Here is a 25,215-nt window from a genome sequence, read left to right as displayed (position 1 = left end):
ATTTTTAGAATTTATATTGTTGGATTATAGATGTTAATATTACAGAGAATAAATACGTTATAATGGTAATTTCTACTTTTAATTGTTCGATAGATCAAAACGATTTTTTCTTTGAATCTATGTAAGATTTTTGTTATGATACAAGGATAAATATTATATATAAATAAACAGTAAAATAATTGTAGTAAACCTTATCTTTCAATTGCTTTAAAATATTAGAGAAAATGTTATACTTTAGATGATGCAGTTGAATTACTAATATGTTGTTTTAAATTGGAATAAATTCCAAAAAGATAATAGAAGTTGTTTACGATACAACCTATTGTTTATACGTTGTACAAGTTGACCGTTAATTACATTTCGTTACATTAAAGAATGTAACATTCAGGATCACTAAATCAATATGCATATATGCTACCAAAATATCCACCCAAAATCCATGAATTTATATAAATCAGAATGTAAAAAAAATATGAGTAGAGTTTACCACTCAATTTCACTGAATTTGTAAACTGTTTTACACGTGCAAATATATGGTCGTTTTAATGTTGTCGATACATATATAAACAAGAGTACAAATATTTCATTAAATACTTTTTACATAATTGCTAGAAAGAAATTAACGTTCATATTGGATACACATTTTCACTTTGATCAATACTCCCATTTATTTAAGCCATTAGCACTCATTTCATTTGATTAATTACGAAAATAAAGGACGTGTCTAAACAGTGTATTTCAGTGTTATAAAACCTTTCAATTTCATATGTACAAATAAATCAAACCTCGCGTCGCATTCTATTCAAATCTTCATCAATACTTTCACTCAATAGCGTTGCCAACATTCATTGTATTTATTTTATGCAACAAATTTCATCGTATTAATATTTATCGGATATGTAAATTTTATCATAGGTTTTAAAAAATCAAATATAACTGAATCAATTTCTGTATTGAATCTACATTCGTATTTTTATCCATTATTTCACTCAATAATATCGCCAACAGTAATTAGATTGATTTTACTAAAAAAAAATTTTACTTCATTCATATTTGTCAGATACGTAAATTTCATCGCGAACTCAGAAAAAGAAAAAAAATTACAAATCCATCTGCTATGATGTATGCAGGATGGAATTTTCATCAATATTTTTATTAATTATAGTTATTAAAATTCATCGTATATTCGAATTATAAAATCCTCCAACTTCGTGTATAAAGGGAAATCCTCCTTATGTATTGCATTCATTTAAAGTTTCGTCAATACTTTGAATCTGCGTGCTTATCAGGATTCGTTTCATTTAATTAATTATGCAATAAAAAATTGATTAATTAGTACGTGATGAGAAGTCATCCCCTCTGTTTAAATGACTGCAGTTTGTAACGTGACGTAGATATCGGAATGAAACGAATGTTGTTTTATTGTGTCCTGTTTGCCATTGTTTCCATTGATCCAGATTCCTGTGAAAACCCATAGAATTCCACGGCGCGATGACCAATGGAAAACAGGCTAAAATTGCCGCAATATATGAGGCACAGTAGTCTGTTGTTCAATGGCCGTGGAACAGTCAACGTGACCAGGTATGTTGTTTTACTAGAGAAGGAAAAAAGAAACTAGTGGAAAAAGATAGTGACAAGATAATTGGGGCAGATAATAAGAGATCAGCAAGTCATCGACGTTAAGAGCCGAGGAAAATATCTATCAAGTGGAGAATATTCCCTTTCATTTAACAGCTGTGTACAACGCTTAATTAATCTTGAAATCAACAATTAATATTCAACATTTCCCTGTGCTACGAAAAAAGTGAAATAAATTTTACGTACTTAATTTTCAATTTTAATCTAGTTATAAATTATATATTTCATTAATTCATCTTCGATTCAAATATATCTATTTTAAAAACCGAACATGAGAGTTGAGAAGACATATAAAAGGAGTAAGAGATTGTAACGAGTTATCACTTTGATAGGACTAATTAAAACTAATTATAAATCCTAAAATAAATATATAATTATATTTTGTGTGATTTCCAAAAACGAACGCAATAGTTTTCCTATTATTTTATTAATTTTAACATTTAATACATCTATATTAAGATAATATCATTACTTTATCAATGATAATATTAATATATCTATTAAAACAATCTCATTATTTTATTAATTTTAATATTCAGTGTATCTATCAGAATAATCTACATAATTCTTTTGTTAATGTTAGTATTTCGGTGTATCCAAACACTTGATTTGTAAAAAATATATTATCCCCGCGTCCGTCATTTAATAATACCGAATGGCGGCCAGGTTGATCCGGAAAAATCGATCGGCATAATTGTTTGCTAATTTCCTGCGATCTTTCACGTTTGAAACGTGTTAGGTTTATTTTCCCATCGAGACGAAGGAGGAAAGTACAAGCCGGGTCGAAGACGAAAAAACTACAATGCACGATTCCAGTCTACGAAATCTCCGTCGTGCGCACATTCCGCTCCGGTCAAATATTTTTCAGCTTTTTTCCTCATGGCGCAACGCGCACAGTTGACAGGCCACGGTCATGGGGCGGGCGAAGGGGGTGGATTAACTCGTAGTAGTACACGGGTTTCGAGTCGTTCGATCCATCCAACGTGGCCTGTGACACGTTAACTTTCTTTTTTATTGATGAAGTCCGCTCCCGTGTTGAATCTGGAATTTAAAAACAATGAAAGTTACTCACATCGACTCCCTTTGTCTATTGTTTCTCTTATCCAAGATGGTTTTTGTCAATTGATAAAGGGCGCATAATTGGATTCAAAATCATTGATTATTCCGGGTAACTGAAAAGGATTTCTAATCTTTGGACCGTCATGTTTGTATCGTATTATTCATATTTAAATATCAGTTCTCCGCTGTTATTTGATAAAGTAGGAATGATAGAAATTCGATTACTAGAAGTATAAAATTTGGACGGTTTTCGATGAAAAGTGGGTACTTTTAAAACCATTGTATTCCTTTAGCTTATATAAGAGTTATGAAAATGTGATAACAATAATATAATAATGACATAATAATAATAATCATAATAATACATGTTCCTTCGGTCTTACAATGTTCGACAGGGGGTAGATATAACAATACGCCTTGGCGGCTAAGGCGAACGAATAATAAATAAAGGCATGACTAGTAAAAATATAATACAGAACTAGTTAACTGTACATGGCTATGAATCATATATGGTGCACATAAATAATTATATAACATGGCAGCAATAACGTGATAACAATATTACAACGACAGGATTAATACAACATAACAATAAGTATTCATATTACAATAATCTTGATCTGATGTCAGCGAAGGAATCGGCAAACGGACAATACCGCGGATACAGCGTCCACCGTAACATCCGTGAAAAACTGAACGGTCGTGCGACCGCAGTCTAATTCTACAGAGAGACGTGTTAATCCGACGATTAATCACGGCGGCGCGAATGCATTCTGATTTATTTCTTATATAATGCATAACGCGGCGGATAGTCATCATCATTGTTATTACGACGCGGTGCATGTAACGACATATAATATATACAACGGCGAAGTGAATGTGCATGCACACACATCCGTGTAATTGCATTTACATGCTATGCTACCAAAATCTGTACATATGTATTCGCGTCGCATGCATGTGTCCACGCATGATTCAGGGAGCGCGGCGCATGCGCGCGTAGATGCGCATCTGTAGATTGATAGGTGGGTACATACCCGTAGATACGTACATTTACGTAATCGGATCCACGTACATGCGATTTCGTGGGGCAAACGTGTGCGCATAATGTGATACTGCAGTGATGTACTGGCACGCTGTTGCTCGCCGAACAATTTCGCTTTTTATTTTTAATAAGAGTCGACGTACCGCTTCACCGGTCGCGGCTCAATTATCCGACTCGAATTGATCAGATATCATTGCGTCGAGGAAACTCAATGAACCTAGACCGCGTGTGTAATTTTAGACTGTGGACTGCGTGCATTAATTGCGCGCGCGTGAACTCGTAAAATACACTGGAACGCAGACTTTATTGTGTATTATTTAATATGCTGAATTGATTTAAATGACAATAATTGAAATGATTTATTAATTAGCTGTGAAGGAATATTGCCGCGTTAATATTAACATTTATTGCTTCACTTGAATATTAAGCGTCGCATTGCCGTTTACTGCAAAAAGTGGCCTATTGTCTTGCTCGAAATTAATTAGACGTGATCTATTTTATTGATGATAGTTTTATGAAAGCTGACTAATTACTGTTGGTGTTCTTCCATCTAATTGCGAACAGTACAATGTACTGAGAGTTATTTCATATGCAAGAATCAATGAAAAATTAACAGTGAAATTCATTTACTTGTAGCCTCGTTATCGAAACGGTCGAGTTTGAACATGTTCTGTTGGTTGTTAGCCAAATGCAGGTGCATACTCGACAAATTTCCAAACTGGATTTTCTCGAAAATGAGATTTCGAATGTAGAAACTTCGTTGTACGTTTCGTCTTATTTTTTCTCGTGGAATAACTGTTTGAACAACTTCCTATTAATTATATTGTCTGCAATCGGTTGAATTAGTTAAGTACCCGAGTACACGTACGCGATATTTCATAAACTCTTAATTTCTACCTATTAACTGTGGAATTTAGTTGGAAAAATCTCACGTTTTGAGTACAATAAAATCAAAAAATGAAGTATGTACTCGTCAAACGCAGGACGAATGCACCTAGGGTATACTTTTGTGGGGCGCGTAATACTGCGCTTATAGATTTACACACAATAACTGTCGTTCAGCGTGGACCCGTCCTTTTATACACTTTTTGGGATCTACGCTAGAGACAACTGACGATCGACAGACGACCGACTCTCTTCACGGTCCGCGCTGCTGCGCTACACTCGTGGCTGTCCGCGTCGACCGCCACATTTTAATGAAAAACCAAAGCAAAACAAAGAAGAATTATATGTTTATCTGAAAAAGTAAGTAATTCATCGTTGAAAGAATTAGTATCATTTCAAGCTTTAAGATGACGTGAATACTAGTCAAACGCAGTTAATTGATTAGTTTTATCTAAAAACAGGCCTCGAATGAGCAAATATTATTCTACATTTTCAATCTATTTCTACATATAAAGTCACATCTCCTCCGGTTGTCTTGCCCACTTTTAAATACTAAGTATATACAATTAAACAGAACAACATTCTCCAAACAAGATAATACTTCTCAGAATCATAATAAATTAATTACTCATACATGAAAAATAAACTCTCAACACTCTTCCCACAATTCAAATAAAACTCCACCAATCTCCAAACTCGCCGTCTAAAATCGTTCAATCACATGTTTCACGTGGACCTTACTTCGGTATAAAGTCACGCGTAAAGTCAACGAAATCGGATCAACGACGCACCATGATTTTTTAGAAACAAGATTAGAACCGTTCGCTCGTTTGGCTGGTATATTTTTCAGATTCCATGTGAAGGACTGTTTCAGGGATGAAATTAACTACACCGTCGTGCGTTGGTGTGCATCGTCTGTACAAGCGGTGATGTTCCATCGTGTGTGCACAAGTTCACGGTGCATTCATCGAATCGTGTACGCGCGTGTGCATTCACCGACAACCGGTCAAATTCGCGGACATTCTGAATGCGGTCTGTGCACGTTTGTGTAGTCGCAGCCCACAACTGTAACACACGATTCTCTCGTCCGCGTGTGTGTATGTTCGGCTACCTACTATCATCCTAGTGTAGGTGGTAGTTGTGCATTTTTCCGTGTTGTTATTGACTACGTGCACGCACTGAACGTCTCTTTGCTCCCTTGAATCGGAGGTTTGTATCTTTGTGCGGGATAAGCTCTCACTGATGCTCGGCCGATCAACAGCTTTTCATATTCCGAGAAAGGGCGGAAACGCGTATCGCGGTACGGTTCAATGGCGCGCGCCACGCTCACGCAACTATTCAGACTGGACTCATGAAGTTCGTGGACTCAATTCGACGAATTTTGGATTATGTAAACGTTACATTTCGATGATCATCTCGTTTCTGCTTAATCCTAGGTCACTAAAGTATATTCTTTCCAGCAATATTTTATCCAATTTTATTAATTTTATTAATGTCACGTCAAAATTACTAAAAGAACACCAGCTTCGATACCCTTTTTTAATAATGATATAATCAATTATAAATAAAATAGGGAGATTAGTGATCTAGGATTAAAATCGAATTCATATGTGAAATTAGATTTATTAGATCCGAAGTTCCTAGCGTTATGATTATTGAAAAGATATGGGTGTTTTTCTGAGAAATTATTGAATAAATTAATTCAGTAAGATGAACCGAGATTTTAAAACACTTTTGTGACTTCTTTAAGAAAATAAAAAATTGTAAAAATTGTCTGTTTGATTACTGGTGGTTCTATTTACGATTTAAAAAGTTTGAGAGAAATACTTAAATCTTCATACGTTATTTTTTAATGCAGTGCAAATTATAGCAATTTAGTTAAAATTATAATATAGTTACGAACTAAAAATATCTACATACAAAACTGTATAGAAACGAAAGTTCGTTACTGTGAGTGTATAGGGTGACCTGTGCTGCATCGCCATGATATTCGAGTTCAGTTTGATGGTTTAATAAAAAAAGAGTGTTTCAAAAGAAAATTCATTGGTATTGGAGAAAAGAGTTTATTGGTGTAAAAAAAGCTTCGAAAGTATTTTTATTCCATAAAAACTTGGAATCTTTTTTATTTTTCAAATAGCTTATCATATGTTTCCACTATAATTTTATTTACAAACATCTGATGTGTAAAATACATTATATTATTTTAAAAATCACAACTCGATTCCAATTTTTTATGAAAAGAGAATACTTTTAAAATTACTGTTATACAAATTAATTATTCATTTAATCATAATGAACTTCTCTTTGAACCAACTTTCTTTTTTGTTAAGCTATCAGAACCAGCTCAAATATTATACTAATATTACTCATAAGAATTCCTCTGCTATCCACATTGTCAATCGTCCTTAAAAATGAGAGAACAGAAAGTATAAAATCGTATTATCATTACCCACAGGTTAACAGATAATAAAAAATCAAAGGAGCAATGTGTTATATAAAGGAATTATGAACCGCAGTAATTCACCCTTCAATTCACCCCTTTGGGTTCTACTTAAGAAGAGCGCGCCAGGTAAACAGAAGGGGCGTGTTATAATTACACAGCGGATGTTTATGCAAATAAAAAGTTTGATGGATTAATGTATAGAACCTGGAATCAATTAAAAGTTTATCCTACTCCATTAACCCTCGGATGGTAGGTGTCGAACAATATGTCCATTTGAACTCAAATTTAAATTTTATTATTTAACTCTCCACTTTAGATTTTCATATTATTATCTACATTTACAAATATTTTTTCTGTTATTAATATTATTCTTATTTAATATTATAATAAGTGTTTATAACAAATTCAATTTTACTACTTACTATTCTTAATGAAGACACAATTGCATACAATATTCCTTTAGCTATTATTTGTTAATAAAATACAATAAACGCGGGCTGTCTAGTTGGCGAGGAATTAAATATTCGTCAGCTTCCAAGTAAAAGAAAACGCTTATTGAAGCTTATTCAACTTTCAACTTTTTGTCTCGCAAAAACTGAAATGTTGAGTATTAAACGGAAAATCATTGCGGTACACTTACCTGTTGCCTAATATACACAAAATTTTGAAGTAATTTGAATAAATGGAATTCTTTTCAGCGTTTCATTATTTAAGACAAAATTATTAATAATAATAAAATATTAATAATGCGTTATAATATTAAATAAATACTAGTCCGGATATAACCTAAATGATTGACCAGCGTAAGCTTTAGTTAGAAAACAAAAGTGATCCGTATAATGCTACGTAAATACCCGGCTTTCACCGAATTTCTACAAAGGAAATGGACAAGTATAAAACTGCATTTTCAACCAGGACACTTTTAATATTGCCTACGGGCTAGTCCCGTTGGATGGGTTCGGTAATCCATATCGGTAAAGCAAATGCCCACGGGCAAAATTCCTTGCGGACGCAGAAGTCAAGCGAGTTTTCAAGTACCTTAGCCGAATAAAACGATTAAAAGGTGATCGTGCAATTTATCCGCCTCGTCGCGCCTTTGGTTGTAGGTCTCGCCCCCAATATCTCATAGAGACATAGGGGAAAGGTTTCAGAGAGCTGTTATTGACTATGACAATTGACTATGATAATAGCCTTCAATATTTTCTTTTTCAATTTCAGGTTAATTTATTAATTGTTATTATAAATAAACTAGAGGTCATTAATAACAGCAAATTTCAATATTATTGGATATCATTTGACGATGAAGGTAATCTAACGTGATTTCATTAGGAGTTTTATCATTTTATTAAAAGAAGTGGAGATATTTTTAGTTCTTCTTTTAAGTAATTTATCCTGTACAAAATAGTGCTTTTTATAAATTCTTGAGAATTTCAGTAAAGTAAGATCGTCCTTAATAATGATATCTTTTTCATTAACAATATGATTGATTGATAGACGTAGGTTACAGGTCTCATAAAACTTTAGACTGTTACAAAAAGTAACAAATATTGATAACAGAGTTATTACTATTCTTTTTTAATAAATATTGAATGTTTTAGGGTTGTATAAGTAAGAAATAATAATTTGTGTATTTAGAGAATATTCTCGACGGATCGACCATACAGAAGCATTACGACAGTTTTAGGAACTTGACGAATATGAATTTGTCCACTTCGAGTTTGAATATTTAAAGCAGGCAATATCTGTAAATTGTTCATATTCTGCAACAGCGATACAACCCCAAATTTACCGTTTTTAGGTTATCGTCACAGAAAAAAGTGTTCTTAAAATTCATGACACTGATTAGCGATATTATAAATACCTTTGTCCCAATTAAGTATTTCATTACAAGAGTCTGATATTTCACCATGGTGATTTCATAAAATTTTAATTATTTCAAATATTCAAACTCGTTCTCTAGATAATTGATTTTTTAATTACGACATTATTCCAACAAATGAGTAAAGTTGAAATCCTATCTGTGAAATCAGGTATCTTATATGTTAAAGAAATATTTGGAATAAAAAATATATTTTTAAAAATGTATTGCAATATACAAAATATTATAAAAATTGATTACAAATTTGATTAGTATAACTAAGCTAGTGAATAATCACTGAAGCAGAAAAAATCGTTCAAGTAGGAAGAAACTGAAGAAAATATTATTTGAAACAGCAGATCTCGTTGCAGAATCTTGATCGCCATATCGTTATTTGAATATACCGTTCAGACTAACCACCGATGCTAGTGGTAAAGTTTTAAGTACCGTTTTATCGGGAGGAGAAATTGGAAGGATCGTCTCGTTTGTTACGCATCGAGGACACTCAACCCGTTCTAGAGCTCAACTATTTGTTCACAGAGAAAGAACTATTGGCAATTGTATGGACAGTTAAAGGATTCCAGCATTATTTCTGCAGTCGTAAGATTATAGCTCCGAGAGATCATGAATATTTAACTCTTCGATCTTTGTATCAATCACGCACAATTCTTCATCTAGTCTTTAAAAATTAATCTCCATGGGAAGCAATAAATCGAATGAATCAAATTTACCAGAATTCCTATGAAATTGAAAATGTTTAAAACAGTAACAACTTACAGTGATCTATGATTCGACTGTAATCTATAGTAAATTTTATTAAAACTAATATTTCATTGTATATTTTTAATATCCGCATAACCTACAAACACAGAAACACCCGCAATCTAGTTATCAAAAAAGAGTTTCGAAGAAATCTAACCTTGCATAAAGATCTAATCACGATCTAATTACCACGAACATATGTTACATTATCTAAATTACCTGTTCATAACCCGCATTATCAGCTCTGTTTCATCGGCGTGCGCACGAACGGTAGAAGAAGTCCGCTTTTATTTTTTTATTTTTTCCGTTTTAAACAGGTAACCGAAAGGTCAACCGTTGTTTTAATTTCTTTCAGTGTGTTACAAACTGGCCAGTATCGTGCCGAGCGAGTCTATAACCAATCGCAATCAATTTGCGAATCAGAGGAGCGTTATCAGCGAAGCTGTTCAGCTTATATACACGGGGCGCAAACCCGTTAATTTTCGTTTTTTCCCATTTTTATCTTCCCTTTCAGGCTCCGCTACGGAGTATTTGTTTTAATATCCATCACATTGCGGGACGTTCGGTGTTTGATAACACTCGATCATGTCCGAGAACACCGCGTTTTCGACGGCAAAAAATTAAATGCTCCACAGACGCACACACACATATACGCGCATGGTGGGAGGAAAGGGGTGAGGGCGATGGGGACATAATGTCGAATTGTTTGGCAATGATCTTTTCGTTCTTAATAACGTTTAATGGGAGGCTAAAATAGCATTGAGGCCCGAAGGCGTGGTTAATTTTATTTAATTGGTAACAATTCACTCGTTAATTATGTATATTAATGAATGCTTTTGTAATATCTTCCCGAAAGTTAAAATAATTATGTCGTTCAACGATACAAAGAGGTATCACGTTTCCTTTTGTACGCTACATTTCTATTTAAGTTTGAATTTTTTTGGAAGATTTAAACATTTAAAAGTGTGTAATTAAATATTCATTTAAAACATTTAATCGTGGCTCCAGTTACAGGAATTATTGATTATTTTCAGATTAAAATGATCCTCTTAAGAGAATCCTCTTAAGAAATGACCTTGAGAGGAATTTCTTATTTATTATTTTATATGGTGTTTCAAACAACTTATCATGCTTTCAGTAGTTCTTTTTTGAAATACTTACAACCTTTCGAGATGTTTACGTGGTTATTTTTACATGGTACGTTCTATATGTACATTTTCTAAATACACAGTTAAGTATTTGTTTTAATTTTGTACAGCACTTTATTCCGGTGCGCGTGTCTGCATATTGTTCATATTGAATATTTTCTATCATATTTTGTATCTGCATGTTGGCTGAATCGATCGCAAGTGTAAAAAAGTCAACAGTCACGATTGTGACTCGCATAAAAAAAGATAAATAACGTGAAGTTTCATGTTTGATACTATTTGTGAAAAAAAACATAAAATAAGAATAAAATATTTTCGAGAATGTATGATATGGTTTACCGGACAAGTTTACGATGATGAAATATAATGTGACGATCCTTTTACCTTACACATTCTCTGTTTAATTCACTTTTATATCGAATTTTTGAAATAATAAAGAATAAAAGGTCCGCACAATGTATGCATAAAAGTGGTGTGTATAAAAATCCTTGCACCCAGAAAACTGAATTAAACGATTTTTTATCTTGTGCGATGACTGTATAGATTTAGCACATTTATAGTACCACATTATTACGTAGTAAAATAAAATTACTATTGCAATAGGATTTTATGAATTTTTCAGTTCAATAAAAAGACTTAAGGAAGAGAATTCATTTTCCTTTGTTGTTAATTTTTGAAATCGCACAACTGTGTTGTAAATTTTTATAAATACTCAGTATATCTATGACTCAATATCAAATTAAATGTATGAATTAATAATGTACTATTTTAGCTATTTTTGCTATTAAATCGATTTGTTGCGATTTCTCAATAACAAACATTTTAAAATCTAAACCAAGACCTTCGTTTCTCAACACAGAAATGAAATTATAGTTGCTAACAACCCCATCTGTTAATGTGATTCAAAACATGTACATAAAAAATACATACGAAGGATAGAAATTTATCAATGAAACTTTATTAGTTCAAAATTACCAATTCCCAATTTACAACAAAATTTCTAAAATCATTTCTTTGTGGCAAGAAACAGCTCACCAAAAAATTAACACATTGTTGATCAGTCACGAGTTAACTCGTGTTTGCACTTGCATTAGTATTTTAATTTTTGAAACGCAGGACAATATAGAACACTGAAAAAGCAAAATATTAAAAGTTATATAAAGTATAAGTCCAAAGTTTCGTTTCAATCCATTATGTATAAATACAATATTGTGATATTTATTCTCATTGTTTCACTTTCACATTTGAAATAAATAATAGGAATAATAAATGGTGCCACGGGATAGCTTCTACGTAAATTTACCGGTCAACAATGTGTTACCTAACTATAATATGTACTTTTATTGAACGATTACAAAAATAATACAATATTCTTCGGCACCGCGGAATCAACTGCTTGGTGTGTCCCTCCGAGTGGAAGGGTTGGAAGTTCCTTCGAAGGCCTCGGGTGCAATAAGGTCGTCGCTGCAATTATCGCGATCAAGGGGGTAGCATCTTCCGCGAAAGCAACGAGTCATCGTTGGTGCATAGAATTTCTCGATTCGTTGGACGTCGTAATGCGTTCCATCGTCCGAATTTTACGAACCAGAGCGCAAACAACCGAAGTTTAACTTCACCTCAGCCCGAGGTTCGCGCGGTAGAAGGGAGAAGATAATAAGGTCGTCGGTGCATGCATCCTGCCGCACTTCCTGGGGGTCGACTGCAATCGCGTGACGCGCATGTGCGCTCGAATTCGCAATTTTCGGGACTCAACGATCTTCTAATGATTCCATTTCCTACTCTTTAGTTTTCGGCAATCGCCGCAAACGTCGCCGACCATAACGTTCATTACTTTACGATACGATTCCTCTAGCGGGCCGTTTTCTTGCACCTGATTGGGTTAAGAGGATCTTGCGTTCTTTAACGCAACCGTTTCCTCCGGGAATCGTTGTTTCGCACTTGCCGGAGAGTTACTGGGGTGGGTATATTTTTTGTAACAGAAACAAAATTATAATAGTTCGATACGAACATATTTTTTGATTGAACCATTATGTCGTTTTCTTAATCCCAATAATTGTGCTACTAGTATTCTGTAGATATACCAAGAAGACAAGATAGGTATTATGTTTCATTAAAATGTTAATGAATGTTTCGCAATGTATTAAAAAAGTATTTCAGATAAATAAATTTTATAAACACGGTCTACATAAATTATATAACTAGAGTTTGAATGAAGAATGTCTTTTTAATCATTTATATTACTATCATATTTATATTATTTATATGTGCAATATATGCAATTGTTATGCCGATATTCTGTTAATTGAATTGAATCAAACAACAAAACATTCAATTGAAGAAGACAAACCTTGTTTTAAATTTAACAATACGGAATATTTCTATAATAAGGAATGCAATGTAAAACAGAAATTGAAATGGTTTTTAAGCCGTCTGCAAAACCAGAATAATTCCTATATTATGAAATTTAAAAATTAAAATCATTTTTACATCACCATGAAAATGCAAGGAATTCTGCCGAATAAAAGGATCGATTGCCATATCGTTTTCCCGTATGCCGTTTCCGATAAATTTTTCAATAGGCTCGGTTTCATACGTGCTACCGGAGAAAATCGCCGACAGGTGTAGCAGGGAATATTGAAACAGACCGCACAGACCGTGTCATGTTCGAAGCGCAATTAGAATCACATTACACTTGACCCCGTACGGGGCTAATAATTGTCGATCTGGCACTAATAACGGCTCACTCAATGAAAACGGCCTGCGCAAATATTTCCAAATGAACGGCGTTCCTGAAACACCTTTGGCCGGATTCTATTTAACTTGTGTAACTTTAATATAATTTTTCACCGAAAATTCACTTTTATACAGGCCAGTTCTGGGAACAGGTGTGCGATATAATTTTGATCTAAGCGAATGCAGAGAAAACTGATGGAAGAAAGTCTTTTGTAATTTAATACGTTACGTAATTAACTAATACATAACACTAACATAACAGTAATACTAACTTGGGTAGCTAATACATAAAAAGCATTGTATTCTTTTAGTTACTGTCTGCTTGTTAAAGGTATTAATTTTTATTGGTACATGGGTCACTGAAAAGTTTGTTGAACATTCGAAATATATGATGAACGTATAATGATACCGGTAAAAATAATATAGAAGAAACTAGATTATCGTTGGAAAGTTCCAGGTCACTTATTCAATCACAAGGAACGTTCGAACTTTTATACAATATCTGCTAAGTAAATACACATAAGATCTAATAACTGCGGAACTTCATGCATTTATAGCCTATAAAAATCTTCTAAAAATGATCATACAGAAGTTACGGTAAAACCTAATACAGTTTTACATTACTTTTAATTCGCTAGAGCTATTCACGAGGAAAATAAACATATTAAAAATATTTAATATTCTTACAGATACTTAAAGATATTAAAAGTACTTGAAGTTTCTTTAAATATCTTTGAATATTCGTGGAAAAATGTGTTTTGCATGACCGTTCGTTATTTAATTATCAAATCGAACTTAGTACCCCACGATTTTCTCTCTTTTTTCGCCGTCTACGTGGAAAATCTGAAAAAGCCACGAAGTCGGATTCTGAGGGTGCATTACGTTGAGCGTATTGGACAGCGACGTGTTTTCGATACGCGTGAGGTGTGTTAAGAATTTCATTGAGGACGGTCGATACTCGTTAATACGTGCTTCGCGAGATATTGCACGGCCCCTGCGTAGTCTTCAATCTTTTCTCGAGGACTTCGCCTGGCTTCGTTGAACGCGAGTTACTCGGCCCATACGAAAAACGTACTCGAAGGGAAATTTCCTGTGTCTAGCTGCGCCGTTAAAATATCATAAATAAGGAAGTAATGCCCGGTCGTTGAGGTTCACTTCCTTTAATAAAATCCCTCGGCTCCTTCGTTGCTCCTTAAAGCGAATTAATTTCCCTCAAGTACCGAGGCTAATATAAACACGACACGTTCGTCTCGAGTCACGTTATTTTCTCCGCTGATTTTTGTCTTTCTATAGTTTCCCGACCACTCTCTAAATCTCGGTTTTTACTGCACCATGTGTAAATATAATAATCACGCTGATAGAGTTTATGGACGTTTTTATTTTACTCTCGCGTTGAAACATGGTATTAGGAGCAGGTGGATGAACGGACAGTTTGCTTTATTTTTTTTTAATATTTACTCTCGTGTTATGTGTCTATGGTAAATAGTATTTCTTACGAGAGCATTAGAACTATATTGGTTAAGAATAAACTAGAACGTCCGTGTTGCGAGAACTTCGACACGGAAAGAAGCTCTACTTTATTTGTATAACATTTGAGAACATAGAGACTTGTAATATCAAATTTATAGAATTAAAAAATACTTTTTAAACGTATTAACATTGTACATATTGTCTCTACAGTCTAACTTTCAGATCTTTCTCATCTTTCGTTTTCCCTTTATTTAATTCAACTCTCAACTGAATTCATCAAAATCGTCAAAGAGAACTGCAATTATTTTAGAAATCACAACTACAACGTAATTATCGAATATGACATTTATTAACACTAAAACTATCGAGAAGTTAAATTGACCTTTCGAAATTTCCCTATAGAAACTTCAAGAGTGCATCTATTAAGACTTTAATTGATTTATAATTCAGTTTGAGTATTGCTAAATCAATTCCTTTAATAATTTCTCAGAGAAACATTTGTTATCTTTTTAATAATTGCAAACTGAAGGAATCAGGAATGGGTCATTTTGACGTGTCTGGAAGTTTTAGTGTTAAATACAACACACTTTAAAAATACAAATTCACATATATAAATATCACAAACTGCTATAAAAAAAAATAAAACGAACGATTCAGGAAACAAAGAGGAAAGTGAAAAGCGATTGATGTGCGATGGCAAATACAAACGAGTTAACTAGAGTATCCTCCGATTAAGTGGCGAACGAAGAATAAATATTTCCAATTCTTTCTTAACATCGATGCCAAAGCAGAGACAACTATCATCTCGGAGGGTTTAATTTTCATTTTCATTAGGTTAACGGTGCGCCGTTCCTTCAGATCCCCGAGTAAGCATCCGGATTTAGGTTCCGGCACGATGTTAGCTGCGCAGAATGTTCCCGGATCGATCCCCCTCGGGTAAAAGGGGGTTGCGACGGAGTCGCCCTCTTCGTCAGCAGGAACCCCAACATTTTCACCCCCGAAAACGACACTAGGAACCCCTGCGGGGTATTCGTTCGAGCCAGTACCCGAGGGGAATGTACTTTCATTGTGAGACAACCTACACCGACCGGGTGGTCCCTTTCGTCAGGAGGCGCTCTGATAAACCGCGTAAATCAGGAGACGGGAACAAAAAGTGGATGGAAACTGTGAAGTTATTGGGTCAGTGAGCGAGCACGGTTCACGGGGAATATCGATACGGCCGTGCCTATGACCTCGATCGGTTCCATTGGAAATTCATTGATTCGTTCAATTGATTCGATCGAGGATGTTTGAAATTTTTTCATCGAATGATTGTGATTCACTTACGATTTTCTTCGTACAGTTTGTACAACTGGAGATCTGCTGAGAAACTGTGAATGAATGGAGATTTATATTTTAAACTGAAAGAGAATTTTATACTTATCATAATCACTATAGATATTATGAATTTTGTAATTATTGTAAATCTTTTATAGAATTATAAGGAGACTGATTTTGGTTGACATTTTTTTCTGTATGTTGTGCTCAATAACCAAATGGCAGATATTTTTTAATTATTGCAGTATCTTATTATGTATTTAATATTTTAATTAATAATTTAATTATGTTGAATTTTTATATCTTTCTTTTTGCTGGATACTTTTTATATTATTATACTTCGGGTACTTGATTTACTGCTATTTAATTGTGTTGTTGGCTTTCTTGGATTTCAATAAGAAAGGTACAAAGATCAAACGTTCCTAATATTTCCCGATTTACTCCTTCTCTTCGTTTCTTTCAATGAGTTCAATCAACTCCTGAACTTCTTACTTACAAACCATTTACCTTATATTTTGTTCAACTCTCGCAGGACACAAAATCTTCCTTTTGCACGGAACCGGAGACAAACACATAACGTACCTACTATTTACAGTAGTTGTGAATTTTCAGTTACCTCAAAAATTCTGCTTTTTGGAACTTAAGAATAAAATGTGCGGCACACTTCATAAAATGTCACTAAATTTTTAGAACAGAAATGTTCTGAAACGTATTACAGTTTCTTCAGAACAGCAAATTTCTTGTAGAACAATGATGAACATCGTACTAGTATTAAAATGATGTCTTCGCATTTAATTTGAAAAAAGTATATGTGAAGGATGTTTTCGTTATTTTTTACTTATGTTTTATTTAACACAAATTTCTTTTGTAATTCTATAATTGGTGATTTAAAATCTCTATTGCTTTTGTGTAATTTTAATATTCCAAATCGTTCGAGAAATGAAACTCGATGGATCTATCAATTAAAAAGAAGCTGTTTCAAGTTACTCCGGAAATCTGTGGCTTGTGATTACAAGCAATATTTACAAATTCCTCGTATGAACGATCGTTCCAGTCTAACGGTGTATTATTTATGACATTTGGCAGACGGCCAGCATGTTATTTTCGGACGCGCCGTGCCTTAATTTTCGTAGTTAGTCAATGCACCCTGTATTTTTAGACCTTTTGGACACCGAGAATAGAATCGTCGAATGTACCGATCAATTCTCGCAGTCCGAATATTTTCCGTGAAGCTTAAATCGCGTTTCATAACGTCTGGCTTCTTTCCAATACACTGTTGCATCTTGCGTTATACAATTAGGTTTTTACACCCTCCGCTGGATAGAACACTTTCCAACGACTTTCGTTTTATTTGTAGTTTCTCCTTACATGTAATAGAAAGTTGAGTCACCATCCTTTTTTCCCTCTAAACAGAATATTCAGATTTTCTTTCTTTCGGAAAGAAATTTATTTGTTTGGGAATTCTCAGAGACGCTGAATGAAATAATAATCATAATTTAACTTTGTTAGATTTTTCGTCACTCTAACTTTAGAGAATTTCATTCGAAAGTATAAAATTTGAGGTTGGATTGTTACATTTTAAAAACAGGTAAACTTTGAATCATACATTAAAACATGTGATTTGACTTGGAATCCTGAAGTTCGCAGTCTCGAAATCGTATTACATAATAATTGTTTTGAATACTGTTTCTATAAATTACACTGTACCTGCAATGTTCATTTTAATCCTTTCACATACCAGAAAAAATAATAAAATAAAATAGAAAAATCAGAATCCTGTTTTGTCAGTTGTTAGCATTAATATTCCCACTTTGTATGTTCACTCTGAATAAATTCAAATTCCAACCATAAAACAACAAAAATCACGGCGAAATATTTTTAATTGAATAAATTAAAATTCTGGCTTGAAGGGACGTTATGTCACGCATGAATTAACTTTAAATAAAAATGCGCATAAAATTAAATTGAATTTTTGTGTCGAAAAATGCAGCATCGCAATTGTCACAAGTATTTTAAATTAAACCTTGAATGCGGTCACTCTGATTGTTTTTGTTTTAACACTAGGTTTACGGAACGCGTCAAATTGACGCATATTGGATTTTAGAAATATTATTTTGTAAATGTTTACGCCGATTTTGATTGATGCGATCACGCTGACATGTACCCCAATTACCTACTATCAAATCTCCAGTTTCCACAATCTAAATAAACGAGCATCAATTCTTTTAGGAATAATAGAATGAAGTGTACAATAAATGCCCGTAAACCTAGTGTTAAGAGCTTCTTACTTTTCTTACCTTTCACAGCCACCCTTTTTTCGAAATTACTCAAACTTGTTGAAATAACATACAGATTAACAAAGTAATATATTTTCAATTACTAGGACATAAATACATATAACAACATTTAAAATTAAATGAAAAATAGAACATTATAGTAACATTAATTTTTTCATAATTTCTATTAAATTTCCTTTGCAACTGTACTCATTACAACGTTTTATCATTAATAATTTCCTAAAAACAAAACATATTTTGTATTATCATAATTCAACGTCTACTGTAAATATTGCTAGCAAAAGAATATTTTTTATTTTTGATTGACAAAAATGAATAATATATAAATTTATTAAATTGAACGTTTGCAGCATGTTATAAGATGAAAAGTATCATATACAATGCGATCCGCGAATTTCTTGCTTGAATTTCAGCGTGTCCTTCGATTACAAAACAGTCCACGGTGCAGCGTTACACGCTAATTGTCCATTCAGATGTCTCCGGCGGCGGGTAGACCGGCGTTTTGCGATAGTTGGCCGATCTCCAGCACGCGTTTTCTAGAAGAACGCAGCGCGGCCAAAAAGTGCCGCGTGCTTTAACGGGCTCCCTTCGTTCGGGTAAGCCGATGGAAATGCCCTCTTTGTCGAGGGGTGAACTCACGCTGCCAACCCCGATGTATATTCGGCTAGAAAGGACGTCACCCTCTATACTCTAAGGCAACCCCCGCCTCTATTACGTCGAGTGAAATGAATGCGGCAAGTTTCAACTTACCAAAAAAAGACAAAAACACTATAACGTATGGGTAAATGATGCAAGTATGATCGCGGAACTCGTAGACAAATTTTTACATTTTTTTCATTTTTACATGTTTTAGATCATTGAATGGAGATTAAGTTGACATATTTTAGGCCTCCTGTTGTGTTTAAAAATACATTTTTCATTTATCGTATTCACAATTTAAGGAAACAGAAAATAATAGATTATTTCTTTCAATTCAACTTTGAGACACGATTTTGACCTTAGGATCTCTCAAGGATCCATTCGTATTTTTTTCATTGGAGATTTTGGTTAAATCTCTTTTACTCTTACACTTTTTCATGAATACTACAGCAAAGAAACACATTTCTTATTAATACTTGACCAAAACAAAAATTTGCTGTTGTTCAATGTATTTTCTAAACGAATGAAATGTTCTCGAATCTGTTTGAAGATCATATTACTCATCAAAATTACAATCAAATTACTGATCAATCAACAATTACAATACCTGATGAAATATATTTCTCACCCCTAATTTTAAAAATTTAAAGAATAACATTTCAGTATGTCCCTTTTTGAGTCTCTAATCCTTTAAAACTTTTCTCTAACATGCCTTATAATAAAAATGATAAGTTTACAAATAGTTATATAAGATATAATAGAAATACAGGTTTTTTCTTCAAATGAAATCTACGAAGTAAAATCTAACTGCTCGCAGCATTAGGGATCACCGTGATTCATCGGTTTATCTGTTTCGCGACGTTAAATACGTTTCCCGTTGAAAGCGCCCTTCTTCCTGGTGACAAGGGGGAGAAAAGGAGCACGACGAGAGACAGGCCCGGAACCGGCCGGCTGAAAAAGACGTCCGGCACTTCTTTCATTGACCTGTTTCCGAGGTCTTGACTGTGAAAACTCCGTCGCCTTATTTCAGTCTGCGCGTGAATGAAGAGTGGGACAAAGGAGATTGAAGATCAGCGAAATGAAAATGAAAACACGATACGTCTGTGTCCATTTAAGTGAGCATCGTAGATGCATTTCGTATTACGCATACCTACAAATTTGAATAAATGAATTTATACCTCTGTAATCTTATTTCTCCCTCTGCTTCATTTCAGCTTCAAGGAGTCTGAAAATATGAAAACAGATGTGCCAGTGATAACAGCAAATTCCTAAACACCAAACAACCTCAATGGGAAGCTAGATGGAATGAACGATCTTCGCAACTCCGTATCTCGTCCCCCTTTCCAACCCTTATACTGGATAAATGCGTAGAATAAATGTGTATCTTGTGAAGAATGATTATGTGGGAAAGACTGAGAGTGTACGTAAATTGTAAATCCAGTTTCTAGTGACTGACAGCATAAATATCACCAATTAAGGAGATAAATAAACAAAATGTAATTATTTTATTATTGTGTTAATTTATTGTGGACTGCCGAAATGATGAATTCAATGTTACTTACCTACAGCTTTGCTTACGAATGTTGAAATCGTAAAAATATTTTTGTAAACAATAATTAAATACATTAATACACTTCTGCATATACTGGGATGAAAGTGTCAGAAATCTTAAAGAATATGCACTGATTATTTTTATAAGAAATTATGAAGCGATTACTTTAATTGTTAGGTAGAGCTATTATCCAAGTTCACTCTAGTAGTAATTCTGATGCGTAAGAAGTGTTAAGAATACTAGATAGTAATAATAGTATATTATTCAAGTCGACTTTCGACCTTCGAGTTCCTATCGAGTTATACTGCGAGATAGATTCTGGTTTTTCTATTTCCTTATCAAAATCGTTGGGCTCTAATACACAGATCTCATCGGACTAGGAGGAAATAAAATCTGATGTGAAGAAATTGCTCGAAACTAACATTTTACATTTTTATAGATCATACAATAAACTGACGCAAAAACACTAAATCAATTTCAAAAACATGGTTACACGTAGCCGTGAAGGATGTTTGAAAATGTTGTACGGTTGTAAGAGGACTATCAGTATATTAATTAATTAAAATTACTTTTTTTTGCTCTTTCATCAAAATACAAATTTAATTTTGAATTTTCCAAACGTGATATGTGATGTTCGATTACCATTCGTAAGAATATCAGATGTTGAGTAAACAGCTATCATATTATAGTGGTTAAGAAGTTAATAATTACCGAAATATTTCTTAAATAATTTTTAATCCACCCTACCTGATACTATATAATTTTTATTTAAAACACTCTTTTATATATTAGCAAACTGCTTACGAGTAATTTAAGATAATTTCAGAATTCAACATTTCAGTTTACAAAACGATTAAATAACTATTCTCCATCAAATGAACAAAATAACGATTCAAATGAATAAAGTAACGATCATAAAGTATTATGATGTGAATCTCTAAGTTGTGAGCACGGAATCATCATTTTTAAAGAACTCAGCGTCCCCAAGCATACCCTCTCCCAACAATACCGCTCAAGATGATCTCGTTAACCCTTTGACGAAATATCACTCCGATAAAGTACGAACTTCGCTCCACAAACATTTGCCTCAAGGGAGGCGAGTACACTCGGCTAGTTGAAGGTTACACATCAATCGCTGGCAAATCAAACGATCCCGGCAGAGCGAAAGAGAAAAATCCGCGATTCTCTCGCGTGCTCGTTCCCGTGTGCCGTCGAATCAAACCGCTCACTAAAAACAAAAAAGAGGACGAAGAAAAAAAAACGAGAAAGAGATAGAGAGAAAGAGAATGAGAACGGAAGAGAAAGAGAAAGAGAAAGAGAAAGAGAAAGAGAAAGAGAAAGAGAAAGAGAAAGAGAAAGAGAAAGAGAAAGAGAAAGAGAAAGAGAAAGAGAAAGAGAAAGAGAAAGAGAAAAAGAAAGAGAAAGAGAAAGAGAAAGAGAAAGAGAAAGAGAAAGAGAAAGAGAAAGAGAAAGAGAAACAGGGGAAGAGAAGAGCGCAAAAAAAATCAAAGACAAGTGAAAAGCAGAAAAATTTCTCTCGCCCCATTTTTCCCGACTATTTTCATTCGCAGTTTCCGGTACACTCGTTCAACCTGGCCCCTGCGCACGCCCTCGTGCCCCGCCGCGTGTCTGTCACACTTTCGCGGACCTCCTCGCCAGCAACGATGGAAAATAAATAAAATAAAACGGCATAAAACGAAATAACATAAAATAAAACAGAATGGAACAGAGAATAGAACGGAATAAAATGAACCGATATGAAAGAACGGGAAGTACAAGTGGGCACCCCTGGAAAGTTGATTCGATGGCCGAGTAAAGCGCGAAATCGATTCGCGGATCGAACCAGCAGCCGGCTGGACGTGTGTGGCTTGTCTAGGAGGGTCGCCGGACGTCATCGTCGAGGAGAGCTGGTACCCGGTGGTGGTTCTTCGTCGTCGTCGTCGTCGTCGTCGTCATCATGGGTGCACGACGCCTGTGCCCACAGACTCGCCACGGACTCCGATGTTAGCGCGATCGATATGGCCACCCCCCGCACGGCACCCCTTCTACTCCCGTTAGCTGGGCCGATTTTTTCCGTGTTACCCTCGCGCATGCGCGGCCACCCCGGTTTCCCCTATTCCAACTAGCCGGCGCGTTGGGGGCTGCCGGCGCAGAGAAATACTGGCTTGGCTCGGCTCGGCGTGGCGTGGCGTGGCGCGGCGTGGCGTGGTGTGGCGTGGCATGGCGCGGCGTGGCTCGGCAGCGAGGGGAGGACTAGAAGGCTTGGTACTCGGTGCCGGTGCTTCATTACTGCTACGCTACGGTACCGGCGCACCGTGCTCTTCGGATCGAACAATTTATTTAGTGACATTTTGCCAAAAAATCGACCTCCTTCGCGCCGGTATCGGCGGAATTTTCATTTTTGCCTTCGTAAACGTAACGGCGACTTTGAGAACGAAGAAAGTAATGAAATTTAGGGAAGATTGTATGTAATTTGAAGAGACCCTCGGGATCGAATGTTTTGGGGATTTTTCGTTGGAAGTCGGACTGATTGTTAGGGATGATTTGATGGATGTATATGACTTGGTAGAATTTTGTGTGGTCGAATGTAGTATCCCAGGATTAGGCTGATAATATAATTTCATTCGTATCCACTTTGGAGAAGATTCTTTCAGGAAAATTATTGGATTGCAAAATCGATATTATCTCTTTAGAATTGGTTACAATTTGCAATTTATTGTAATTCTCCATAAAGAAATGTGTTGCTGAAAAGTAACGGGGCTTTTATGGGTTTTACATTTCAAAAGGATGATATTTAACCGACATTATGTAATCTTTATTGGGTTTTTAATATTATAATACTGAAAGCGGCAATTTAAGTACATGTGGGGGTGTTACATCGATAATTATTTTATTTATGTATTGTACATGAAAGATCAATACTTTTCAGATAAATGTCTCTGAAAAGTGATAATAAAAACATCATTGATCAGTACTCAGTTATCCTTGTTTGCGTTGTGTCGCCAAAAATAATTTGCGTTTTTGGAGAAATTACAGATCATTTTTTTTCAATAAGAATCGTAAAATAAATAAAATTAAGAATAGTGTACTGAGAGTATCGAAGTGAAAGTTGAAATGAAAATAGTGAACACTTTTTCTGTAAGACAATGGAGCCCTACTTACAAAGAAAGATTATCATTAAAAACGAACCATACTGACATATCAAACAGCAGTTTGCTTCTCTTCGTAAATCTTATCATGCTTCTTTATCAGCTAAGAATTTCCTTAAGCGACAATGTTATCGTAATTATGGTCTGGAGGACCAAATATTTTGGGACTACTTCCTGCTTAATAAGTAGATCAAGTTAAATGAGACTAATTACGCCAGCTGGTTCCCACACAATGCTAATCTACCCACTGGAAGGACAATAAAGTACTCCCTTTGCCATCAACAACTGAAACAAGAGACAAGCCACATCCATGTTCCATGTTCACCATTCTTGTCCCTGGCAAGAGATTCTCTTAATCCTCCTGTTACTAAATGCGTTTACAGCCAACTATGGTGATGCTTCTGCTGTAGAATATTATGTATTAAAAAGGATTAAAATACAACACCAGAAACCTCTTTTATTGATACTATTACTAACGGCTCCATCTCGTATATTCTCTGTACATTAATTAAAATTCCAAGGAATAAATAAAGCCAACAAAATAACAGGATGATAAATAAATAAATATTTGTCAATTAAATTAAATGATTGAATTAAATACAATAAAATAAAAAGATTAAGAAGACATCTAGAAAGTAGATAAAACAGACACACTTCATAAGAAAACGATAGATTATAAGTGAGTACCCTGGATTGATCTAGGTCAGGCCTACGAGTGCAAGGTCTCGAATCGAGATACTATTGGACTTCCCTGGAGCTGTCCTTGAAATGGTTTGACGGCAGTTCCATCAGAGGTCTCGGACGATCATGCGTCTGGTACCACAGGAATCAAATGAAAACAACAGTCACCAATGGTTCACCGAGCTTCATCGGAATTCTGTCGGGTGAACATCAGCTCTATCAGGGGTCCTGACGGACCCAGCGAACTTCGTTGAAGTTTCTCGATTGAGGATATCGATTCCATCAGGAACCCATTTCACCGTTGGTTAGGCTGTATGCGCGGTTAGATCTGGGTTGTAGCTCTCACCCTCCGAGGTACGAGCACGCGGTTGGCGAATCACCATTTGCTATGGGCCATGTATGAACCTATCCATACATGAGTCCGCTACTTTCATTTGGTGTTCATTCCGTGTTGCGCGGGTATTTCCTGGGAAACGTGTATCATCGTCGGCCACCTATCCATAAGCGAGTCTGTTAGTTCATTGGGTGTACAATAGTAG

At 34.8% G+C, this 25,215-nt stretch overlaps 1 long non-coding RNA gene across 1 annotated transcript in view; it reads right to left on the bottom strand.

The window, feature by feature from the left end:
* Window positions 1-2,143: 2,143 nt before the first annotated feature.
* The window catches only part of LOC116426499 (uncharacterized), a 211,494-nt gene continuing 188,422 nt past the window's right edge, over window positions 2,144-25,215 (bottom strand). The window contains exon 3 of the long non-coding RNA XR_004234920.2: window positions 2,144-2,679. This is a non-coding gene — a long non-coding RNA (uncharacterized LOC116426499). The remainder of the gene's footprint in view (window positions 2,680-25,215) is intronic.

This window comes from Nomia melanderi, chromosome 8 (assembly GCF_051020985.1).
Source record: "Nomia melanderi isolate GNS246 chromosome 8, iyNomMela1, whole genome shotgun sequence".
Classification (NCBI taxonomy): domain Eukaryota; kingdom Metazoa; phylum Arthropoda; class Insecta; order Hymenoptera; family Halictidae; genus Nomia; species Nomia melanderi.
Note: the sequence above shows the minus strand (reverse complement) of the source record. Positions and strands in the feature narration are given on the sequence as shown.